General features: G+C 41.3%; 1 protein-coding gene across 3 annotated transcripts in view; it reads left to right on the top strand.

The window, feature by feature from the left end:
• PRICKLE2 (prickle planar cell polarity protein 2) overlaps positions 1–23,761 on the top strand; it is a 352,914-nt gene that overhangs the window by 196,691 nt on the left and 132,462 nt on the right. The window contains 1 exon segment of one of the 3 annotated variants that reach the window (NM_001260650.1): positions 22,498–22,934. The exons of the other annotated variants lie outside the window; for them this stretch is intronic. The gene's annotated coding sequence lies outside the window, so the exon portion shown is untranslated. 3 annotated transcript variants of the gene reach the window in all.

Genomic DNA, 23,761 nt, shown 5'->3' with positions numbered 1-23,761 from the left:
ATTAATTTCTTTATTAAGAAGCAGTTTAAGTTGTCATGAAGTCTTTGAATCTCAGTACATTGCTAAAGAAACTTTGGCGGGGTATGGGGGGAATTAACTTTCTCATACGTCATAGTCATAGCCCAGGTTGTTTAAGTTATGATCTACAGTACTTCAATCTTTACACTCCTTCTTTTAAAATAATGTCTTATTAAGTAAAAGGAAGGAACTTTTTGCCTTGCTCCTAATTGCTGAAAAATTTTGCATAGCTAAACGATGAATTCAAAAGAATCCACCTACAATTAAAGCCTGATTCAGTAAGATACAGGAGATTATCTATGATGCAAGACAAAAAGATTACAAAATGAAATGTCTTTATCCCCTGAGAATAATAGTCATTTAGAGTGTTGGTTACTCTTTTAAGATCAGAATACTTAAGGGTAATCTGTAGCCTATAAATACATGGAAAGGTAGTATAAATAGGATGGTGATGCTTTAAAAAAAAAACTCACTGATATATTTTGTGCACATTAAAATGCTTGCATAGTAATAGTTGCTATTATCAAACTATATTTTAGAAGTCTTCTATTCGAATGGAGAAAAATATGATACAGATAATTAAAATGTCATCTGATCAGGGAGCCTGGCCTGCTAGAGGATGTTTTACTAGAAGGTGACCAGGCAAGAAGCCTGGATTCTAGATGTGGCTTGGCCAGTTGCTACCAGCATTGTGGCTTTGGACAAGTCACATGACCTGTTTTGGTTTCAGGATTTTCATATACAAAATGAGATGCTTAAATATGTGATTTTTACAAAATGGACTTCGATTGAATCACGAAGGCTGTATTTTGGAGCTTCCTGTGAATAAGTATTGATGAGCCCTGGAATGAATGAATGTGGCTACATCATGCCCCCTCCTCTGGGATTCCTCAGTGTATTAGAAGGCAGGGTAGTCTAGGGGAAACAGAGAACTCTATGAGGGTACTTTCTACCAATAATTTTTGAAATTAAGGCAGACGTGTAGCATAGGAAAGTAAAACCTTTGGCTGTGAACTGGACAAAAGTCTTTAAATGTATCTTAACCTTTCACGCTCAAGCGTCTAATTTCGTGTTCCTCAAAGTGTGATCCGCATATCAGCAACATCAGTTTTACCAGCACCTGGAAAGTCGTTAGAAATGCAAAGTGTCAGCTCCACCCACATCAGACCCACCGAAAAATCCACTGGGGTTTGGGCCAGGGGCCCAGCAGTCTGTATTTAACAAGCCTTCCAGATGATTCTGTTGCAAATTAAAGTTTTAGAAACTTCTAAAATTTTAGAAACACTCATCTAACTGAACTCAGACCACAGGCATGATCAAATGGAGAAATACGAAGATCAAAAAGAAAGAAACGAGAATTTTATTCTTATGTTGGAAGGTAGGGGTATGAGGGTGCTGTAGGTTGGGTCAGGGTTATCTGAGAAGATCACTGAAGTTTTTTCCAACTTCAGGGCTATGTTTTTGATAGCATCATCAAGATCCCTTGGACAGCGTTTTCTAAAGATATCTATTGCAGTGAGGTTTTCCAAGGAAGAGAGGTGTACATAGGAGGGCCTTTTGTTGTTGTTGTTGTTTTCTGGGTTTTTTTTTTGTTTTTTTTTTTTTTGGTGAGACGGAGTCTTGCTTTGTCGCCGAGGCTGGAGTACAGTAGGATGATCTCAGCTCACTGCAACCTCTGCTTCCCAGGTTCAAGCAATTCTCCTGCTTCAGCCTCTTGAGTAGCTGGGACTACAGGCATGCACCACCACACTGGACTAATTTTTGTATTTTTTGCAGAGATGGGGTTTTGCCATGTTGGCCAGACTGGTCTCGAACTCCTGGCCTCAAGTGATCCACCTACCTTGGCCTCCCGAAGTGCTGGGATTACAAGTGTGAGCCACCACGCCCAGTGATTTTTAAATGATATTCAGGAGAGCTCATACTGATAGGAAAAGTCTCAGTGAATTATCATTTAATGAGAACCCCATATTTGCAGAAATAACTAGGTTATTGGCAAATTGAGAGCACACATGGTTATTCAGATACCTGGTCCTTTCAGTCCTGCCTTCTTTTAAACCTAAAAGCTCTGAGACTAAATGTAGATTTCAAACCCTGGATCTTCAGCTGAACAATGCTTAGCTGCCCATTCTATTGGATTTAAAACTTTCTCCGGAATCATCCATTGGTAGCAAAAGAGGAATCCTCCCCCACGCCTCTCTGGATTTGAATGGTTGGCCCAGAGAGGAATACTTACATTGCCTGATCAGAAGCCCCAGAACTGCTCAGTGCAACCTCCTAAAAGTCTGTGCAACACATGTCACCTCTTCAAGGTTATCATTTTCCTTTAAGATCTTCTGTTGTTATGAGGATGGACACTGATTTCAAACAGAAGCAGCAATCTACATGTAGAATATGTGTTTCAGAGTACTCTGAATGCTCTGTCTAAAAGTGGAAAGATGAGACTGAGAGGTGAGGGCCACTAGCATTGAGATAGACATGACTATAAAAAAGATTTCGAATCCAGTATTTCCTAGGTTTCCTAGCCTGGGAAACCCCATAATTCTCACAGAGATAGCTTTCCTATCCTTCCTCATCTAAACCGTCTAACCTTTTTTATTGTAGAACACTTCCAAACACTAGAATTTTTGGCAGGACATTTTAAGGGATTGGAGTTGAGCTTTATTTTTTCTTTTTAAATCAAGTTTTGGAAAAATTGAAAAAAAAAATTCTAGCGTTATCCAGTGAACACACATTTTTTCTCTTAGAAAAGTTGGCTTGAAATTTTCTGTGCTTCTTGCCTCTTATTAGTAATAATTTACCTTATTGACAAGGTAGCTAAATAACTTAATGCCACATTCTTTAGATTGCTAGCAATGTTATAGTACGCACCTATGATTGAAAAAATAATTTACACACCTGGATCAAAACTTGGCAGCCTGATTTTGAAAGATTCAGGATATATTCGTGTGTGCTATGACATACTGGTTGAGAACCATTGGTCTACCCCTAACTGCAGTAGAATCATACCTGTGTATTACATATGTAATGATACTGTTCTTTTTTGAGCCATGAGCCGCTTGACCCAACTACTGTGCTATATTTCTACTCTATCTTGGTGACCAAATGAAGCGTAGATCATGCTAAGTTGTGTTTTGTGGCATTTATGAATATATCCATTCCCATTTTTTCTTTCTTTCTGTCTCTTTCTCATTCTCCCTCTCTCTATCACACACACACGCACACACACACACACACACGCGCACACACACACACACACCAGTCATTCACTTTTTCTTCTCTAGGTTTATCATAGTTTCCCCTTTTATCATCATCATCACCTAGTGGCCAACATCAGAATGTTTAGCATATGTCCACTAAATCCAGGGTAATTGAACATCAGCCCTGGCCAGGGAGAGCTCCTTCCTAAATATGGCTTGGTAATTATCTCCGACATTTTCAACTGAGAGACTAATTATTGCATCAGTTACTACATAATTCCCTCTGCCAGTTAGCTCATCTTATATCCTCCCTCAAAATGACAAGACACAAATAAGTATACAAATTGGAGCGTGTTAAGATGGTGTTTTTGCATTTGAACTGAGATTCCAGGATGTCCAGCCTTGGTTACCAGTGGCAGCACAAACATTTTCACTGAGCAAAATTAAACATATAAGGTGTTCCAGGACTGTGATTGATTTCAGCAGAATATCAAGACCAAAATACTGTAACTTCCCAAATGCTATAAGGGTAGCTCTGAGCCACTGCTTTGATTCCATGCAAGTTAACATTTCTGTTCATCCTGTTAGTTTTTATATTGTCTTTAATTCATCATGGCATCAAATGGGTGATGGGTCTTCCCTGAAAGATGCAACTTTTCCCATTCCATAATTTGGCCACCACAAATTGGAATACTAACAATTATGACATGAAGGAGCATGGGTAGTATAGAAATAACATACTAGGAGGCTCAAAGGTACCATTTTATTGCGGTAAAATGAGACAGGGCATTGAGAACAGTGATCAAATATGTATATTTCTTGGAGAAGTAGATTGGGTCCTAACCAAAATTAGTCTTCTTGTTTCTGAGCCTCAGTTTACTCATCTCTGAGATGAAGTGATTAAATCTGACACCTTCTAACGTCTGTTTTTCTTAATAATCATAACTGACATTATTATAGCACTATTACTGTGTGTCAGGCACTCTGCTAAGGGCTTCATCTGCATAATCTCCTTTAATCCTCAGAATACTATTATCTGTCCCCGTTTTACACTGAAAGACTCAAAGAGGTTGAATAATTCACACAGCTAGTAAGTGACAGCGCTGAGATTTCTACCCAGGTATGATTGATACCAGAATCTGTGTTCTCATCCTCTACCTTACATGAACCCCAAAGTAACATGTGACAAGATGGGATTTCTAAAATGATTCTAGACCACTGATTCCCAAGGGGGGCAATTTTGTCCGTCGAGATTATTTGGCAATTTCTGGAGACATATTTGGTTTTCACGACTGGGGAGAGGGTGACTAGTAGCATCTCATGTATGTAGGTCATGGGTACTGCTGAACACAATACAATACATGGCACAGCCTCCAACATCAAAGAAATTGGCATGAATTGTCCATAATGTCAAAGTTGAGAAATGCTACTCTAGGCCCAGTAAAAAAATGGGTACATCATTGAAACTTTCTGTTTTCTACTGTCCACAATTTTTTTAAAAGCTGCCTTGAAGGGATGAAGTTCTTGTTTTTAGAGTTTTTGCACACATGCACATCATATTCCCATTCTCAGTACATGGTTGTATTTAAAAGCCACAGGTTTTGATATTAGACAGACCTAAGTCCGAATCCCTGCTCTCTCACTTTCTGTTTTTCTTCCGGGCCATCACTTAAACTCTTAAGCCTCCTGTTTCTCATCTCTCAAATAGAAATTATTATTCCCTATCGTGGGATGACTAGGATATAGTAAGTGCTCAATAAATAGTTATCTTCTTTCAGTAGTGCCTCCCTTTCCGTTTGTAAGTATCTCAGTTAGACTGTGCTCCTCTTACAGATGACCAGGTGCGCTCTTGGCCTCATCATTAATGCTGGCAAGGTGCACAGATTGTCATTCATAAACTGATGCTCAGTGTCTTCGAACACAGGAGCTGGAGTGGGTGAAGTGTACCCAAAGAGAAGCACTGTAAAGCAATGATGGTCCAATGTGAGTGTAGGGGGAGGAAGCAAAAGTAGAAGCAAAAGAATCCGGGAATCTTGGCCCCTGGCCAAGGCATCCACTGAAGTGGACTCTCAGGGTTGGCTAGTTTTATTGTAGAATAAATTGTTGCTCTGTAATGTAAATGGAAAATTAAGTAACCAATCAAACAATCTTTGTGATTCTTTGTGGAGTATACAACCCAGATAAGCTGAAGATTTATGTATTTTCTTTTAAAATACCTTTTCTAGGGTAGACAGGGTGGAAAAGAGGGTATAAGTTGAAGAAAGGGGGTTGGGAACTGATTAGGTGGAGGAATTTCCTTCATGGAAAGACTCCTAAGGAAAATGTACAGTTGGATATGCTGCACTTAGGTAATGAAACATAGGTTAAAATGCGAGGTTCTAGCTAGACTGCTAAGAAGGTGACATTAAATATGCCCTTTTCCTTCTTTGAGAAAAAGATCATTATTATTATATGCACATTATTTATTTATTTGGGTTAGTGTGGGGACAGAAGAAGAGGAAAGAAAAACTGGATGAAGGTGGAAGGTTCCAAATAAGACCTCTGATCCCTTAAGCTGCTTTCAGAAAAGAGAAAAGATAATTAGACACCTGGCATCCCAAGCTTCCCAAAGAACCCTACAGCTAATCTGAGCAAAATAATATACATGGAGCGATTTCTCTCCACGATCTCTCATTTGCAGGGTATGAGGTGGAGAATGTGAGGACTGATGTGGTAGACTATTATCCATTTTAATTTCAGGACATGTTTAGATACCTGGTGTAGGGAAACAAAACGTTTTCCCTTGCTTTGGCCAGTGCTGAAGGCGTGACTGGGGCTGCCAACAATCAGGCCCTTTTGTGTTGCTTTCCCAGACAGTACTGCTGACGTGCTGTCACAGCAATCCTGTGAAGGAAGCAGAAGAGGGATGATTTCTGCAGCTGGACACAGGAAGAAACAGCCTCTGAGATGGTCATGGTCTTGCTCAAGTTGCAAAGTCAAGGACAGATCAAGAGCTGTGGCCCTCATCCCTGAATTCTAAACCGGGCTTCATACCATGGTAGTATTAGTGCACTTTAGAGACAATTGAGATGAGGGGGTGAGGATCCATATAATATAAAATACTGAAAAGCTGGTAGGTCTTAAAATATACATGCATGCACACATAAGTACATAAGCATGTTACATACATATATACATGTATGTGTATGCACACATGCATTTATGTCAATATAAGTAGATGAATAAGCGAAACGAGCAGGATAATAACTGTGAGCTGACTCTCTGCCCTGGTGTTTCAGAGAGAAGGACAGAGGACTGTGGAAAAGCGTAGAATGTGTCCCCACTAAAAGGGCTGTGTCAGTCAGCTCCAGCTGGTGGCTGCCTCCTAGGAGCTTGAGCTCAGTGTATCCAGATATTGTTGTTGTTCAGAAGAGTCATTGTATAGGTAGAGAGTTGGGAAACGACAACTTGTAGGTGCCTGTTTTGATAAAGTTTTATTGGAATATAGCCATGCCCATTTGTTTGTGTACTGTCTGTGACAGCTTTCACACTATGACAACAGAGTTGAGTAGTTGTGACAGGGACTGAATGGCCTTCAGAACCTAACATATATGCCACTTGGTCCTTTACAAAGTTTCTCGACCTCTGGTGTAGACCCAATAGTATGCATATGTGGGCCAAATTCCAGCTCCAGGCCACCAACTGGCCATCCTGGACCCTCAGAGGCTCCTCTAGCCTCTGCCGTTGCTCACTGCTTCCTCCTCTTGGCCCTAAAAAGCAGTTGTTGCGGATTATTTAGATCATTGGTTCTCCAAATGAAACCTGTGTGCCTAATCCCCTGGAGAGTTTGTGGAAACTCAAATGACCAGACTCCATGCTCAGAGTTACAGATTCTGTAGGTCTGGGTAGGGCCTGAGAATCTGCACTTTAAACAAGTTCCCTGGTGATACTGAGGCTGCTGGTCCAGGATCATGTTGTGAGAACCACTGGCTCAGACACTCCATGCTGTGGAGGAGATCTCAAAGCACCTGGCCTACCAAGCAAGTGACTATGTTGTCCAGAGGAGAAGAATTAATTCTGTAGGTCCCCTGGGACCGATTCACTGAGGCATTTCATAGCCCACACAGGGACTTTAAGCAAAGAATTCTGTGGATCCTTGGAGTCCTACAGAGTTCCTATATTTCCTCAATTTGAAGAATATCCCTTGGGCTCCATTCAGGCCCAACTCCATTTGACCTGCAAAGAGATGTTAGCTGTATATAAAATACTCAGTATTTCCCATCATTGGTGGTGCTATGCAGAGGGGCTGTAGCTCGTTTAATCCTTCATTCACTGACAAGCACAAGAAACTTGATTAGACCTGGAGTACCTGTTCTTCCAACTGTTTTCCTTGGCCTGGTCAATCTTTTGGTGACTTCATGGCCTCCCCATGTAACTGGTCAAACCCAGATGTCCCTTATATCAGATTCGACTCAAACCTAAGATGGAATGGAAAGAACAGATTCAGCAAGCTAAATGAAAATTTTATTTATTTTTTGAGACAGGCTCTTTGTCACACAGGCAGGAGTGCCATGGTGTGAACACAGCTCCCTGCAGCCTTGACCTCCCAGGCTCCAGTGATCCTCCTGTCTCAGCCCCCCAAGTAGGTGAGACTACTGGCACATGCTGGGCTAATTTTTTTTTTTTTTTTTTTTTTTTTGATAGCGATGGGGTTTCGTCTTGTTGCCCAGGCTGGTCTCAAACTCCTGGGCTCAAGCAATCTACCTGCCTTGGCCTCCCAATGTACTGGGATTACAGACATGAGCCACAGCACCAAGCCCTACGTGGAAAATTTAAGAACAGTAATAAATAAAAGAAAAAGGAAATCGATTCAGAAATTAGATGGATGCTTACACTTAATTATTTTTATTTCTCCGAGCCTCAGTTTTCTGATCTATGATAAGGAACTATATAGCTATAACCTTGAAGGGTTGCTGTGAGGGTTGAATTGGATTTGTGTATGCAGTAAATGTCACCTACAAATCTGGCTTATAAATCACCTCCCCTCCCCTGTCCCTGTGGCTGGGAGTGCCTGACAGCAATTGTCTTAGTTAGATATTCCCAAAGGATTACAGGATTATGGGCTTTTGGAGTGTCTGTGGATAGCACCTGGTGGCTCAGATTTGGCTCTGCCAAAGGATCCCTCCAGGAAGCATCTCCATATTCCCTGGGCAGCTATCTCCGGCCACTGGCTGATTGTAACTTTCTTTCATTCCTGGTGTTTCTTATTGCAGAATATGTCTCCCCTCATCCCAGCTAGCTGAACTTCCTCTGTGTATCTTCATTTTGGCCATGCTCCTAACAGCCCTTCCTTCCACAGCTGCCCCAGCTGTGATGAGTTGAGCAGAGAGGCCGCTGCCAGCCCCCCACCCCCAGCAGGGCTCTGTGTGCTCCATTTAAGGGAAGAGGAATGTGGTGCCTGGCGGATGAGTCAGAGGCTGCTACCTCGCTGTGTGGTGTGTGGAGCCGGCTGTGAGGTGCGTGCCTGGCCCCCTCAGAGGAGGGGTGCTAAATAATTCACCAAGGCAGTCTGCTCTGACATCCATCTGGGCCTGTCCCCTGGTGACCCTGAGGATGCGCCAGCGGGGCTCTTGCTTGCTGTGGCATCTTGGTGAGCTAGAAGAATAAACAGGCAGCCTGAAAACTGCCCTGGCTGTCAGGGATTCCATGGGCTTGGGTTGGGTGGACTGATTGGTGTCTGCTGATGGCCACTCAAATCAGTGGGCTTCAGATGCCCTCCCTGTACAGAGCAAGATTGATGGTGTGTTTACACTCAGACTTGATAAACATTTATTAAACACCTGCTGTATGCTTGGCAATTTTACCTGCATTACCTCATATAATTCAGAAAACCCATGTAGCAGAGATTCTTAATTGAGACTCAAAGAAGGAAGGTGGCTTGTCACAATTCACACAGCTAATAAGAAGGAGTAGGGACAGAACTTGCCTTAGCCCACCTCCTGCCTGATACAATGCCTGTCATCCAGAGGTCCCTGGCAACAGGGGACCTTTTCTCCCTCTTCTAGACACTGGCTGTTTTGGTGATTCAGACCCCTACATGTTAGTCCTAATACTACCAAGTTTTCTCTCTTTTTTTTTTTTTTTTTTTTTTTTTTGAGATGGAGTCTCGCTCTGTCGCCAGGCTGGAGTGCAGTAGCGCGATCTCAGCTCACTGCAACCTCCACCTCCCAGGTTCAAGCAATTCTCCTACCTCAGCCTCCCGAGTAGCTGGGACTATAGGCAGGCGCCACCATGCTCAGCTAATTTTTGTAATTTTAGTAGAGACGGGGTTTCACCATGTTGGCCAGGCCGGTTTCGGTCTCTTGACCTCGTGACCTGCCCACCTTGGCCTCCCAAAGTGCTGGGATTACAGGCATGAGCCACCGTGCCCAGCCAATACTACCAAGTTTTCTAAAAGGAAGCACATTATGGTGTATAACTAAACTTCTTCTGTTCATTTCAACTGCTTCAGGTTCTAATACCTGCTTCTTATAGTTTGGACTCTGCTTTGGTCTGGTCCTCCCCTGATCAAGATGGTGGCTGTGAGGCCATTTTCAAAATGATGGCCTTGTCCACTGAACTTCTTGCCCTCAGGGAAGGTGACAGTCTTCAGGCAGAATTCCCAGCAACCTCCTGGGATTGAGTTAGTCTAGGGGTGGAAGAGTGAAAGACAGACTTGGAGGAAGAGAATGATGGACAAATAAACAAGAAAGGGGCTTTTTCTCAACCTGGCAAGCCAGGATGAGTTAGTTCTGCAGTTCTAGGAAGGTAATTTTTGCGCAATACATCACACTGAATTTACCTTCATGGCCACTGTCTCCTTGTGATATGGACAGGAAGCAGGGAAATACTACAGAAAAGGGTGGGGTCCCCCGGTGAAGCCCTACCCTCAAGCTTGGATGTGTGGCCCAAAGTGAGAGCATGCATTCCTGTTTTCCTGCCCAAATGTTGCCTTTTCCAAAACTAACCTGGCTTGGCCCGTCTCCCATCCTGTACCCATAAAAACCCCAGGCTCCCCTGGCAGAGGAGCAGGACAGAGAGGCAGAGTGGCAGGAAAGGAGAGAAGAGAAGGAGCTGAATGTCCAAGAGAAGCGACTTGATTTCAGAGGGATGGCTTGGCAGCAGGACCTCAGAGAAGAGTTCGGCCGGAGATGGCCAAACTCCAGGGGAAGACTACCTTCCCACTCAATCCCCTTTCCAGCTCCCCATCCCACTGAGAGCCACTTTCATTGGCAATAAAATCCTCCACATTTATTTTCAATTCATTTATGCAACCTGATTCCTCCTGGACGCCAGACAAGGACCCGGGTGCAAGTGCAAGAGGCTGTCACACTGAGCTAACACTTAAGCTATCCATAGATGCCAAAACTAAAAGAGCACACATTGTAACATACGCCCTCTGGAGCTCTGGGGTTCATAGACAATCCCTAGACACTGCTGCGGGCTTGCACAGAGTTCTGCTCCTGCCAATTGCCCAGAAGTGCTTGTCCTGGCGTCTGAACCTGCTCACCTGTGTGCTCCCCATCCTGTGAGGGGTTGAGAGCTGTGGGCTGAGTAAATGAGCCAACCCCTTCATGAGTCCCGCAAAAGGGTTAAGGGAACTATCCCATGTCACTTAGATGCAGAGATCACCCCAGCATGATAAGTGGGAAGATCTATGATTACCGTTTGACAGATAATAATAGTACCTTACACTTACTGAGCACTCCTGGTGTATTTGACACCATACAAAGTGCTTTGTGAAGATATTACAATTGTCACCGTCATTCACATTTTTCAGAGGAGGCTTCTGAAGAGCAGAGAGGTTAAATAACTTATCCAACATCACACAGACGGCAAGAGCCATAGCCAAGGATCAAACACAGACTTCTTAATTCTAATACCAGGGTGAGTTCCATTATAGCAGGACTTTCTTTCAAACCAAGATAAATTAGATGTCCTTTATTTATTTATAGCAAGTTATTTATAAGTCTTATGGAATATTTAAGATTAGAAAGAACAGAGCTAGGATCCAGTTCAATGGTTTGAGGGATATGTAAGCTGTAGCTACATTCCTCATTCTCTTTTTTTCATCAGTCATCTGGCTGATGATATTCACAGATGTGACAGTGTCCCTGTGCTGTGATTAGCTTGAGTTACTAATTGTCATAACCATAGATAAAGAACATCAGCTGTGGCAGTTTATGGTTGGCTATGGCATACATAGGATAGGCTGTGGGTCATGGGCATTTCTTCTTTCATTTCTCTATTCAACTCACGTTTATTGAGGGCCTACTATGTGCCAGGCATTTTTCTGAGCCCTGGGGATAGAAGGCTGAATAAAACTGACATGAAGCAGCATAAACAAGTAAAACATTTTGTGATCTAAGTATGCTAAGTGTTGGGCATCAACTTCCAGTATGGCAGTGTGAGGAGCATGGTAGACTTTAATCAACAAAACAATCATTTGCTGAAAATTATTTTAAAATATAAGAAACCATTTAAAGTTTCTGGAAATTGTCCCAAGGGTATACAACGAATGGAAAAACACAGGAAATCTAAATCTTGGTAAGAACAATGAAAGTCTATGGCATTTTAACCAAGATACTCTCTTCTCCAGGTATCCCTGCCATGTACTGCCCCTCCCCCCTCCCAAACACACACACAGCGCAAATCAGTGTGATGGAAACTCTACCTTGGGTGTGTTCAGCCAAGCAGATGGGGCTCTTTCTCCACCTAGCTCCTAGTCTAGGGCTATGCTTTCACACTGGGAGGGGCAGCCTCAAAGAGTGGCAACATCCTTCCCTTGCAAAGGAACCCAGCTTTCATCAGATCAGACTGTGGAACAATTTATGCCAAAAGGAATTGTCAAAACAATAGAACAGTCAGCTAAGGATTAGTGGAGGTTAACAGTTGGGTGTAGTATCAATAGGAAAACTGGGCTCAGGCCCTCCAAGGAGGGACATCAGAAGCTGCACACTACCAGGGAAACAGACTTCATTCAACTTGTCTACCCAGCCGCTAGACAAATAAGCAAACAACAACAAAAAGCTCCAGAAGTGGGGCAGGGTGGTGGTGCACAGTCAATATCCAGAATTGCTACAATATAGTATCTACAGTGTCCATTTTTCAACAAAATATTTTGAGACATGCAAAGAAACAGAAAAGTGTGACCATATAGAGGAAGAAAACAAAAGTAACTGCCTGTGAGAAGGTCCAAATGTTGGAGCTAGCAGGCAAAGACTTCAAAGCAACAATTATAAATATGTTCAAAGAACTACATGCAACTTTCTAAACAATTAAAGGAAGGCATGATGACAGTGTCTTACTTTCTAAACAATTAAAGGAAGGCATGATGACTGTCTTATCAAGTAGAGAATATCAATGAAGAGAAATTGTTAGAAAGGAATTATAAAAATGAAAAATTTGAGTTAAAAAGTATAATAACTGGGATGAAAAATTCACTAGAGGGGTTCAAGAGTAGATTTAATCTGGTAGAAGAAAAATTAGCAAATTTGAAGGTATGTCAATAAAGATTGTGTACTCTGAAGAGTAGAGAAAAGAGAGTGAAAATAAACAGAGCTCCTAAGAAATGTGGGATACCATCAAGCACACCTACATATGCTTACTGGGACAAGTAGAAGAGGAGAGAGAAAAAGCTGAAAAAATATATGAAGAAATAATGGTAGAAGACTTCCCAAATCTCATGAAAAATGTTAGTCTACACATCCAGGAAGCCAAAGTACTCCAAGTAGGTAAGCTCAAAGAGATTCACACTCAAACACTTCATAATCAAAATGTTGAAAGACAAAAAGAAAATCTTGAAAACAGCAAGAGAAAACAACTCACCACATACAAAGGAACCACAGCTGACTCTGTAGTTCTGGCAGAGACCTAGAAGAATGCTCTTAAAAAGCAGAACTGAAGTACAAGGGAAAAAAGAAAAAATAGATACATGAACTTTATCAAAATTAAAAACCTTTATGCCTCAAAGACACTATCAAGAAAAAGAATATACCCCACATGATGGGAGAAAGCATTTATAAATCATATATCTAATAAGGGACATATTCCCAGAATATACAAGGAACTTTTATAACTTACTAATTTGGAAACACGTATGCCCAATTTTAAACTGAGCAAAAAATTTGAATATACATTTCTCCAAAGAAGGTATGCAAATAGCCAACACACATATGAAAAGATGTTTAACATTATTAGCCATTAAGCAAATGCAAATCAAAACCACTATGAGGTACTACTTCATACCCACTGGGATGACTATAATAAAAAAGACAATAACAAGTTTTGGTCAAGATATGAAGAAATGGGAAGCTTCAGCTATCTCTAGTGAGAATGTGAAATTGGGGTAGCACTTTGAAAAACTGTTTGGTGGTTCTATGAAGTGTTAAACCTAAAGTTATATAACCCAGCAACCCCACTATTGATATGTATCCAAGGAAAATAAAAAACATGCACCCCCACAAAAACTTATACATGAATGTTCATAGTAGCATTATTCATAATAATAAAGAGTGGAAACAATCCAAATAGCCATCAGTTGATGAATATGATGTATATCAGTACAATGGAATGTTACTCTGCCATAAAAATAATGAAATTCTGATATAAGCTACAGAATGAGCCAAAAATACACTAAGTAAAAGAAGGCAGGCACAAAGGGCCACATATTATGTGATTCCACTAATATAAAATGTCAAGAATAGGCAACTCTATAGAGACAGAAAGTAGATTAGTGTTTGCCTAGGCCTGGAGCAATGGGGTAAGTGGGGAGTGACTACTACTTACTAGAGGGTTTCTTTTTGGGTTGAAGACAGTTTTAAAGTTAGATTGTGGTGGTGGTTGTACAGCCCTATGAATATACTTAAATGGGTGGACTGTATACTATATTAATTATATCTCAATATAACTCTTCTTAAAACAATCTAAGGAGAAAAATAAAGTAGGGAATGGTTTGGCCATGTTAGGAAGATGCAGGAAGGATGACAATCTCAGATAGGATGGAAAGACTTAGACCTCACCAAGGTGACATTAGACTTGAAATGGTGACAGAGCAAGCCACATGACTTTCTGCAGGAGAAATATTTCAGACAAGTGCAAAGACCAGGAGGCACACATGTGCCTGGCATGTTTGAGGGCCAATGTTCATGTAACAGGAAGGGAGAGAGTAGCAGGAGATAGTGTCGGAGAAGCAATAGGACCTAGATCCCCAGGGACTTATTCTGAGATGAGCAGCATCACCAATGTAGTCTTGAGTAGAAGCATGGTATGCTGTAATGTTTGTTTTCAGAGAATCAAAATGACTGCAGTTTTGTGAATAGACTGAAGGGGAGCAATAATAGACTAGGTAGGAGGCAAGAGTTGATGGTGACTTGGAACTTTATCCAGGAGAGAAATGGCAGTGGCATCAACCAGTGTGATAATAGTGAAGGTGGAGGAGAGATGTTGGATCCTGTGTATATTTTGACAGTAGAGCTAACAGGATTTGCCAAGGACTGGAAAATGTTCAGTGTCAAGGACCAGATAGTAAATGTATTAGGTTTTGCAGGCTGTACATTCTCTGTTACAATGACTCAACTCTGCCATTGTAGCATGAGTGCAGCCATAGATAGCACATAATGAATGGTCATGATTGTGTTCCAATAAAACTATTTGCAAAAACCTGAAGCAAATCAGATTTGATCTGTGGGATATAGTTTGCCAACCTCCTCTGGATTAGATGTCAAGGGTGAGGGATGGATCAAAGGTATTTGTTCTCATCCACTGGAAGTGTGGAGTTGCCATTAACTGAGATAGCAAAGACTACAGAAGGAGCAGATTGTGGGGGATATGGTGTGGACTCAATTGGGAATTAAGAGATGGAGATGTGACATAGGCATGTGGTCTTGAGATCATGGAAAAGGTCTGGCCTTGAGTCATCAGCCTAAAGGTGTGTTTAAGACCCTACCCCAGACCAGAGAAGCAAATGTAGATATACAGGAGTCCCAGGACTGAGCCACAGGTTCTCCAGCATTAAGCTGTCGAGGAGATGAGCATGAGCCAGCAAAAGAGCCTGAGAAGGAGCAGCCAGAGGGTAGGAGGGAAAGCAGGAGAATGTGGCATCCTGGAAACAAAGATAAGAAGTGTTTCAGTGAGTTGAACTCCATCCTTTCCTTTTCCACTCACAAGAGTATGTTGGAATGCAAATGAACAGAGAGATATTCTTACAGGAATAATCCTGAATTTCCTCTAATTTCTAGACTAAAAGAAGCATTGTCAAGCTTTTTATTCAAGAAGTGTTCATTAGCTTTCAGGCCACAAAGCAGTAGGTCCTTTGAATAGAGTGGTGAGCCACAAAAGGCATGGTCTCAGCTCTTAGGCTGCATAGAGTCTGGTTAGTAAGAGAGAGATGTTAATCACATAATCGTTAACATTGACCAAGGATGGATCATCATAACTAACCAAGGATGTAGAACTGTGAACCAGAATGAGAGTTCTAAGGCAAAGGACACACATCTAAGACAGCAACACTATGTACTCTTCCCTTGTACAAAGGAATTGATCTAATCTGATGGCCCAGGGAAACTTCTGTATTTTTCTGCTTTTAGTAATACATTATTTCCCACACTTCACACCCTAATGGGAACACACCTGTTTTTTTGTTTGTTTTTGGGTTTTTTTGTTTTGTTTTGTTTTTAGAGGAAATTTGTGATCCTCTGAATTAAAGGAAGGAATATGGGTTTTGTCATCAGACCCAAGACCAAACTTCAGCTGTGGACCCCTGCATTATTCTTTTATCCTCTTTGGACCTCTGCGTCTTCATCTGTATGATAGGGGATAATAAATGCTGCATTTTTGGTTTATGGTGAGGACTAAATCAGATAAAGTATGCAAGATGTCTGGTATGTCCAGTCCTCATCCCTTTAGAAAAACAATGTGTCAGTTTGTACATCTGTGACATTTTGTAATAATAATTTTTATTGAGCAGATGTTTGGTGCCAGTTTGCTACTTTAGGAGGCAGAGAGTTTTTAGCCTTTTTCTAGGATATCATTCATTATGCCAATGTTCTCTTTCAAGAGAAATGTGTAGGAACCTGCGTGTCCGTATTTAGGGAATATTGAAAAACCAGAGCATCCCTGTACAGTTCTTTGTTGTTATCCTTGTCCTTTACATAAAGAAAATTCAGGTTTCAATTCAGCTGTTTAATGAAAATTAGTAGTTCCCAAAACCTGCCATAATAAGTGCAGTTTTCTTTGTCTAAGAAAAAACCATTTGCTAGCACATCATGTCAGTTTAACAACATTTTCATGGAAATGTGCAGTGGTATGCCTGGTGAAATCATGGATGCAATCTATAATCTTTTTGCGGAGAGGGAGCAAAATCTTTAGCACTCTTTCATTTTGATGTGCACAGTCTAGCCTGTCCATATTTCTCATTTTAATTAATGTAATTAAAAGAGGATGAAAGGCTGTGTTAAAATGTTGTGTGTTAGATTATTGGGATCAAGAATAATTAAAATGTATGAAATGTGACAGATTCCTAAGATGATAGGGAAAAAGGAAGGCCCCTTTTCTGAATTTAAAGTGTACCAAATTATTTTTCACAAGATTTAGAAATGTCCATGGATAAGAAGCATTTATGACATGGAATCTTCACAAATGGACAAGACAGAAGGCTTGAGGGGGTGCTTGTCCTTATGTTATCATGAACAATTTTATCATTTATGTTTGCAGCTCTCCTTCGTGTTGCCTTCTTTGGAAACAAAGTGGAGAATAATATTGATTTAACACCTACTACATGCTAGGTACTCTACAAAGTACTTTATATACATCAGTTCATCTAACCTTACTGAAGCCTTTGATAAAGAGATGTCTCCATTTTATAGATGGTGAAACAGAGGCTTAGAGGTGAGGTAGCTGTCATCTGCTAGGTCATGCTGCTAGGAGGTAATAGAGCCAGATTTGAATTCAGGTCTTTTTTGTTGGACTTTTTCAATGATAATACTCTGCCTGTTGCAGGAGGCAGATTATAAGTATGGATTAGAAATTGGCTAGAAACTGTTGAGGATAACTCTTATGAGCATTTCTTTTTTATGAATGTAGCTCCACCTTTGTGAGTGCCTCATGCATCTTGACCTATATTATAGAAGCTTCACATGTTTCAAATATTTCTTTCTTTATGGTCACATGGGTTGCCTGTTGTTGCTTGAAAGTTAATTAAAATTTACAGTATTTTCTTTTTCTATCTTCTGAGGTAAAACAGATGCAACTTTGATCTCTAATACTCATTTAGGACTATCATGGTTTTTAAAATGTTAAACATTCCTTTGTTTAAAGACATTATGGGTTTAATAGATTATATTTTGTTTAATGTCTTTACATAGCACAAATTAAAATGGACAGCTATGGCAGACATTACTGGGGTCCTCCATTGTCTATTTTCCTTGTTCTTTGTGAGCATACAGTTCCCAGCCTCCTTGCAGCTGGGTGAGGTCATGGGACTAGTTTGACCACTAGAAGTGATATCATTCATCTCCAGGCACCTAAAATCCTCTTCAGTTCACTCTTCTGCTGTTGTTGTAACTTGGAAATTATTCACTGAGATCACAGAGGCACAAGAAGGAAGCAGAGTAGATCCCTGAGTCACTACTTAGAATGGAGTACCTGGAAAGCCTCTGGACCTCCAACTTTGCCTGAGAGAGAAATCAAACTTTCTTGTGTTAAGCCACTGACATCTGGAATCGTATGTTACTGCATCATCACCTATGCTAGGCCAACTTACATGACAATTCTTCATCAGCCTCTTCTCCCACATTTACTTTATTAGACTTTGAAATCTAAATGTCAGGATTTCTCTTGAGTAAAATATTTAAAAGCATGCACACACACAAATGCACACATTTGAAAAAGGAAACCTTATTAGATGAGTGGTTTGAAACTTTGATAATATCCCTTACAACAATTAGAATGTCCCAATAGAAGGGCCAGAAGGTAGTAATCTAAATGAGCTAGGATGAGTGATGTCTATCTTTTTAAAGTTCTTCAAAAACTGAAACACTGTCATTTCCCTGAGTGACCCATGTCAGTTCTTATCTCAATATTCAGAAGTCTTCCTTAGGTCCAAGAAAGATTTTAAATGACCTAAAGTGGAATTGAGGACCCTCTTCAGGTCATTTAAAATCCATTCCTTCTTATTTTATACCCATAGAAACAGAAGTTTAAAACTTGTTCATTGCAGCCTTCGTCATTACAGCTCTTCATCTAGGAGGCCACCACTCTTGCTGTCCTTTACCCCTTCCCTTCTGTAACCTGACCAGTACCGATGTACTTGACCTTTCCCTGTAATCCTCTAACAAGATGCTGCCTAAAGCTGGCTAGAATGGAAAGATGATTTGATTTTCCAGCATGTGTGGAGCTGCCTCTTTGTTATTACCTGGCAATGTCATGTTTGTGCTGCTTTGCTGTCTTGTGTCCATGCAGACATCTCTTAATTCTGCATTTGTGTTCATAATTTTCCTTCCTACTCATGTTCTTCTTCCTGCCTGGAACACCTTCTCCAGCAGAAGGTGAATTTGACTAAGGTCAAATTTTTGCAGCCTTTTTATACTCTGGATTTTGTGTCATGCTTAGTAAGGCCTTCCCCCACTATAAAATTGTGTTTTAATTCCAAAAAAGTAAAAGCAGTTTTGACCTTGAGCTTGACCCAGATCATACTTTTCCTGATTCCTGATCACTGCTGCCACAATTAATTTTGTCTTCCTTGTCCTTTCTCCTATATACTGTAATCAATTATGGTCATTTGTATAAATATCCTATCATTCCACCTAAACAGAAAGTTCTGAAGGTCAACAGTTGCATCCTTGTCTCCTAACAAGACTGTCCTCCACAAATCCCTAATAAACATTTGGTTGAGTTTCTCATATGTATTACCTGTTCTTCCCTGCCTTTACTCGCAGGAAGTTTGCTGTCATGAATGTGGAATTTCACTGTTTTTTAGAAAAACAATATGAGTTTTGTTCCTATTTACCAGGTCTCTGAAATTTTTTAAGTAGTTTTTTCTCACTTTGTCTAATATCTACCAGTATAATTTCTAAAAATCGTCATTAGAATGGTCTCCAGGATGAAAATAATGACCACAGGGAATTAATGATCTATGGATTTTGTAATTTTAATATTCTGCATAAGTGTGATGCATAGATATCCAGCTTCCTCATCACCAACTGAGCTCACAGAGCATGTGCTACCAGAAGGACTTGGGCAGCATGCTTTTGTGCCATCCCTGTCTTGAATGCAATTAGGCCTTTGAGGACTCTGCATGCCTCCTACCATAACACACACCCCATTCTACTCTAATTGCCTACTTAATTGTCTTCTCTCTCATTGCCAAGCTCTTTTAAGGCAGGATCCATGTGTATCTTGGTCACCATGTTGTCCCCAAACCCTAGCACGGTGACTGGCAAATAGTAGGAGCTTATTTAATGAGTGAATGGATATATGAATGAATGGATGAAGCATGTATTCATCTCAAAAATATAGTTGTCTTGTCCTGGTGTATAGTTTCAGAAGAGGGGCCCCACCTCTTGGTCATTTTTACTCCTTTCTTTCCTAGATTCATAGCAATTCAAAGCATTTGTATTGTGTCATATGGAAAATGGCATATCAGTGGCTCACCCACATTAGATGGAACTTTGAGATGTGCTCTTAGGAGTAAAGATTTTATAGTCTTCCCTTTACTGCTTTCTCCCCACCTTTTGAATTTTAACTGGTCAGTTAACTACTTTGTGCTGAAGTCAATGGTGGAAGCATGATTGCTTCTATTAATATTACTAATAGCTAACATTTGTTGAGTGTTTGCTATGTACTAGGCTCAGTGTTAAATGTTTCACATTAATTCTCATTGGATTCCCCCAACGGCCCCATGAAGGTAGGCACTATCATTATGCCCTAGGTTACAGGTAAGGACCTCAGGCCTCAAGTCATAGAGCTAGCAAGTGTCAGAGCCAGAGTCTGACCCCAGGCAATCCATTTTAGACTCCATGTTACGTTGTTAATTCTTATGAAATTGGTAGTCACATGTCACATCTGTTCCAGGTAAAGATTAATCTCTTGCTATGTTTCAGCTGTCTTTATTTCATTATTGATCAGCTGTGAATTGCCTCATATATGACCATGCTGATCATGGGTAGATGAGAGAATAGTGTACCCATTTTTAAGAAACTGAGGCATGGAAAATTGAAGTGACCTGTTCATGGCCACACTGGGTTAGAATGTCACTGCTTCCACTTGGCTATTGGGGACCCCAAACTGTTAGATTTGTTAATTGACTTTTTGAAGGATATTGAGGTCTGGGGAGACCATCTGCCTCCCCACACACTCTGAGTTCTGTGTGATGGAAACTGAAGGCTGAGTGTTATTCATTTGATTGTATTTTATTTCTCTTACTGAGAAGTTATTCCAGGTCTCATGATTTTCACCATGAAAAGTCTTCTGGGAACTAGAGAGAAGCATTCTGAAAGAAGTTATTAAGCATTATTAATACAATTACATACAACAAAAGACATAATTTAACTTCCCCACATCCAACAAAGAAATTCATTTGAAGCTTCAGGAACTCCAGCTGGAAGGGCAGAGCCCATCAGAGTGGGTTCCCCAGGCGGGGGAGTGTGGGCAAGGAGCCATGCTAGCTGCTTTGTCCTTGGGGACACTTCTGTGCATGATGGAATATTCCTCTCTCCCAGCCTCCCCAACCTTTCCCTCACCCTTCACTTTCGCTCACAGTGCTTCCTTATCACAGGCACAGAGTCCAGAATATTGCCTGGCTCTTGCCTCTCTCCTGGCCCGGGATACTGCACAGGCAGCATTGAAGGAATATATGATTTTAAACAATTAAAGATGACCATGGAAATACTCAGATGCTAGGAACAATGATCCACCTAGTAGATAGTATGCCTAGGTGAATTTTTCTGACTTCATTCAAAATATCAGAAATAGCTATTGAGTATGTGATACTGTGTTAATCTTCACCATGGTTCTATTCAATATTTTACTTTCTTTAATTGCAGTAGCCCATAAGGTCCTTGAAAGCAGAGACTGTGTTTTTATACCCAGTCTTTAGAGCTGTGCATGGCATACAGTATGTTCTCAGTAAATATTTATTGAATGAGTGAATGGTACAAATGAGGTTATTGAAGATCCCACAACTTAAGTTACTTGCCTAAGATCACATTGCTAGCAGGAAGGAAAGGCAGGGTTTGCACACAGGGCTCTCCAAATGTATAGATTCCTTTCTTCCAGATTGCTAAGTTAGGCCTACTAGTGGTGTAGAAAAATGGAGATTGGAGACCCCAAAGGTTTTCAACAAAAGCTCCATCTGAGGTCTAGGAAATGTGGGTTCTGACCCATCCTTGCTGAAATCCTCGTGTGAGTTTAGAAAAGTTATTTCTCCAGTTGTCTCCATTTTCTAATCTGTAAAATGAGGAGATGGAAGCAATGTTCTCTAAGGGCCTCAGGGTCTTCAGATGCCCCTGGGAAGGTTTATGCTTTGTCTTCTTCTGCATGCACTTGGAATTGGGGTAAGGGGTTAGAGGGCAGCTGACTAACTCACCATCCAAGCACGTGAGGAAAGGAGTCACTTGTGCTTTATTTCAAGGTGCACAAAAACTCAAAGGTGACGTAGTCTCAGGCCAAAAAACAAGCAACACCCCAAAATGAAAGTTGAAGAGAGAAGAGAAAGAAAAAAATTAGAAAGGAGAGGCATTTGAAGGCTTGACACAGCATTTAATTGAAAAAAAGAGTGCTCTGATTCCACTCCTAGGTTGCTGTAGCATATAATCTGAAACAGGCACTCAGGTTGATAATTGTGCCCAGATCTGATCCTTGGCACATAAGAGCATAGCTTTTAAGAAGAAAAAATATAGGCATGTGTCTTTAAAGCCTCTCTTCTTATATGTGATTTTTTCGTGCTCATTTGGAGGTTGCATAGCTGGGCCTTTGCATCCAGCAAAGGCTTCCTTCCCCTCTCCCTGGCTTGGGGATTATTGATTTGGAAGGCAAGGCTAATTTACATGTAAATAAATCTCAGCACTGGGCAGCGGGATGGGACGTCCAGATGCCGTGACTGACTTGCTGACATCACAGCTTCATTAGCATGCGGAGGATGCAAGCACTGCAACAGCGACTTCTCAGGCACCACCAGCAGCGCCACCGACAGTTATTATTATTTTTTGACCGAGCAGCACATTTCCTGGTTCAGTGGCTTGAGCTCTGTGAGCAGCTGACTAGTCGCCCCGGGTCTGGCTCAGGATCAGCTGGTGACGCTGAGGCTGGAGTCTGGAACTTCTTCCTTCAGATTGTCATGAAGAAGGGGAGTTAAGAGGAAACTGGGGGTCCTCCGGAAGGCGATCTGAGCACTCAGGCTGATCCAGAGGAAGAGTAGAAGTCATACTTTTTTTTCCCTGCTTGGTGAATTCCCCAGCAGAGTCTGGATCCAGCAGTGCTGTTTTCCCCGAGGGAATGTGGAACAGCTCGGCTTGAGTCTGCTGCCAGCTTCAGGAAGGGTTCAGACTGTAAAGGGGGTTTGAGGAGAAGATGCTTTGGCTGCCTGAGGCCCTGCTTGCATTCTTAGAAGTCAGACCCAGGGAGAAAGTGAACTGGGACAATTGACAAGCTCCAAGGGTCTGGCAGAAGCTTCCTCCGAGACTGGGCATTTCATCCTCCCTGGAGGTGGGTAAGAAATTTGCTCTAATTCACAAATTAAACAGCAGCGTGTTTTCTAAGGAGGATGAGAAAAGCCAGATCTAGGGCCTTTGCATTGGTGGGGGGGATACTGGGGCTTCATTTTCTTGGCCAGGTAGCATTTTTGGTGGCCCTCTGACCCCTTTTGCCTTTTCTATGCTTATTAGAAAGCTCAATTGCAAAGTGTTATGTCACAGCTCTAGGGAGTCCTGAAAAAATGCTTAAATCTTGGTGCTTAAGAAGAATCAGCGTTTCTCTAAAAGTCTAGCTTTCTTTAAATAACAATAATAATATGGGGAAGGGGGCTAACAGACCAAATACCTGATAGTGTTCATGCACAGTAGTCTTTTCAACACATGATGTCAGAAACCATTAGGGGATCTGAGGAACAAGGACTTAGCTGAGACTTCCAGGTAAAGAAATGGCTTTCAAATTATTTAGGTTTAATTTTAGACACTGCTTTCAGATTAGAAATGGTGACAGAGCTTCAGAATATGACTGCATAGCCTGGCTGAAACACATGATTCGGTTTGCCCTCTACGCTGGGTTTCTTGAGGGAGTGATCATAGTTAGTTCTCCTCACTCTTGGCTTCTTGAAAACCAATCATAGCATTACTAATTTGCCATGGAGGTCTTGTGATGAAATACAGATTTTTAATCCCATGGTTTTTTGTTATGTGGTCTTGGACTATGCTGGGGTCCAGTGGGACTTCTATGAATCATAAATAATCCAGGCTGGGCCAAATCGCACCGAGGTTAGTGATCCATGCCAGATGCGATGCCATCCGCTGGTCCAAATGTGGCTCTTGTCTAAC

The sequence above is a fragment of the Macaca mulatta genome, chromosome 2, assembly GCF_049350105.2.
Source record: "Macaca mulatta isolate MMU2019108-1 chromosome 2, T2T-MMU8v2.0, whole genome shotgun sequence".
Lineage (NCBI taxonomy): Eukaryota > Metazoa > Chordata > Mammalia > Primates > Cercopithecidae > Macaca > Macaca mulatta.
Note: the sequence above shows the minus strand (reverse complement) of the source record. Positions and strands in the feature narration are given on the sequence as shown.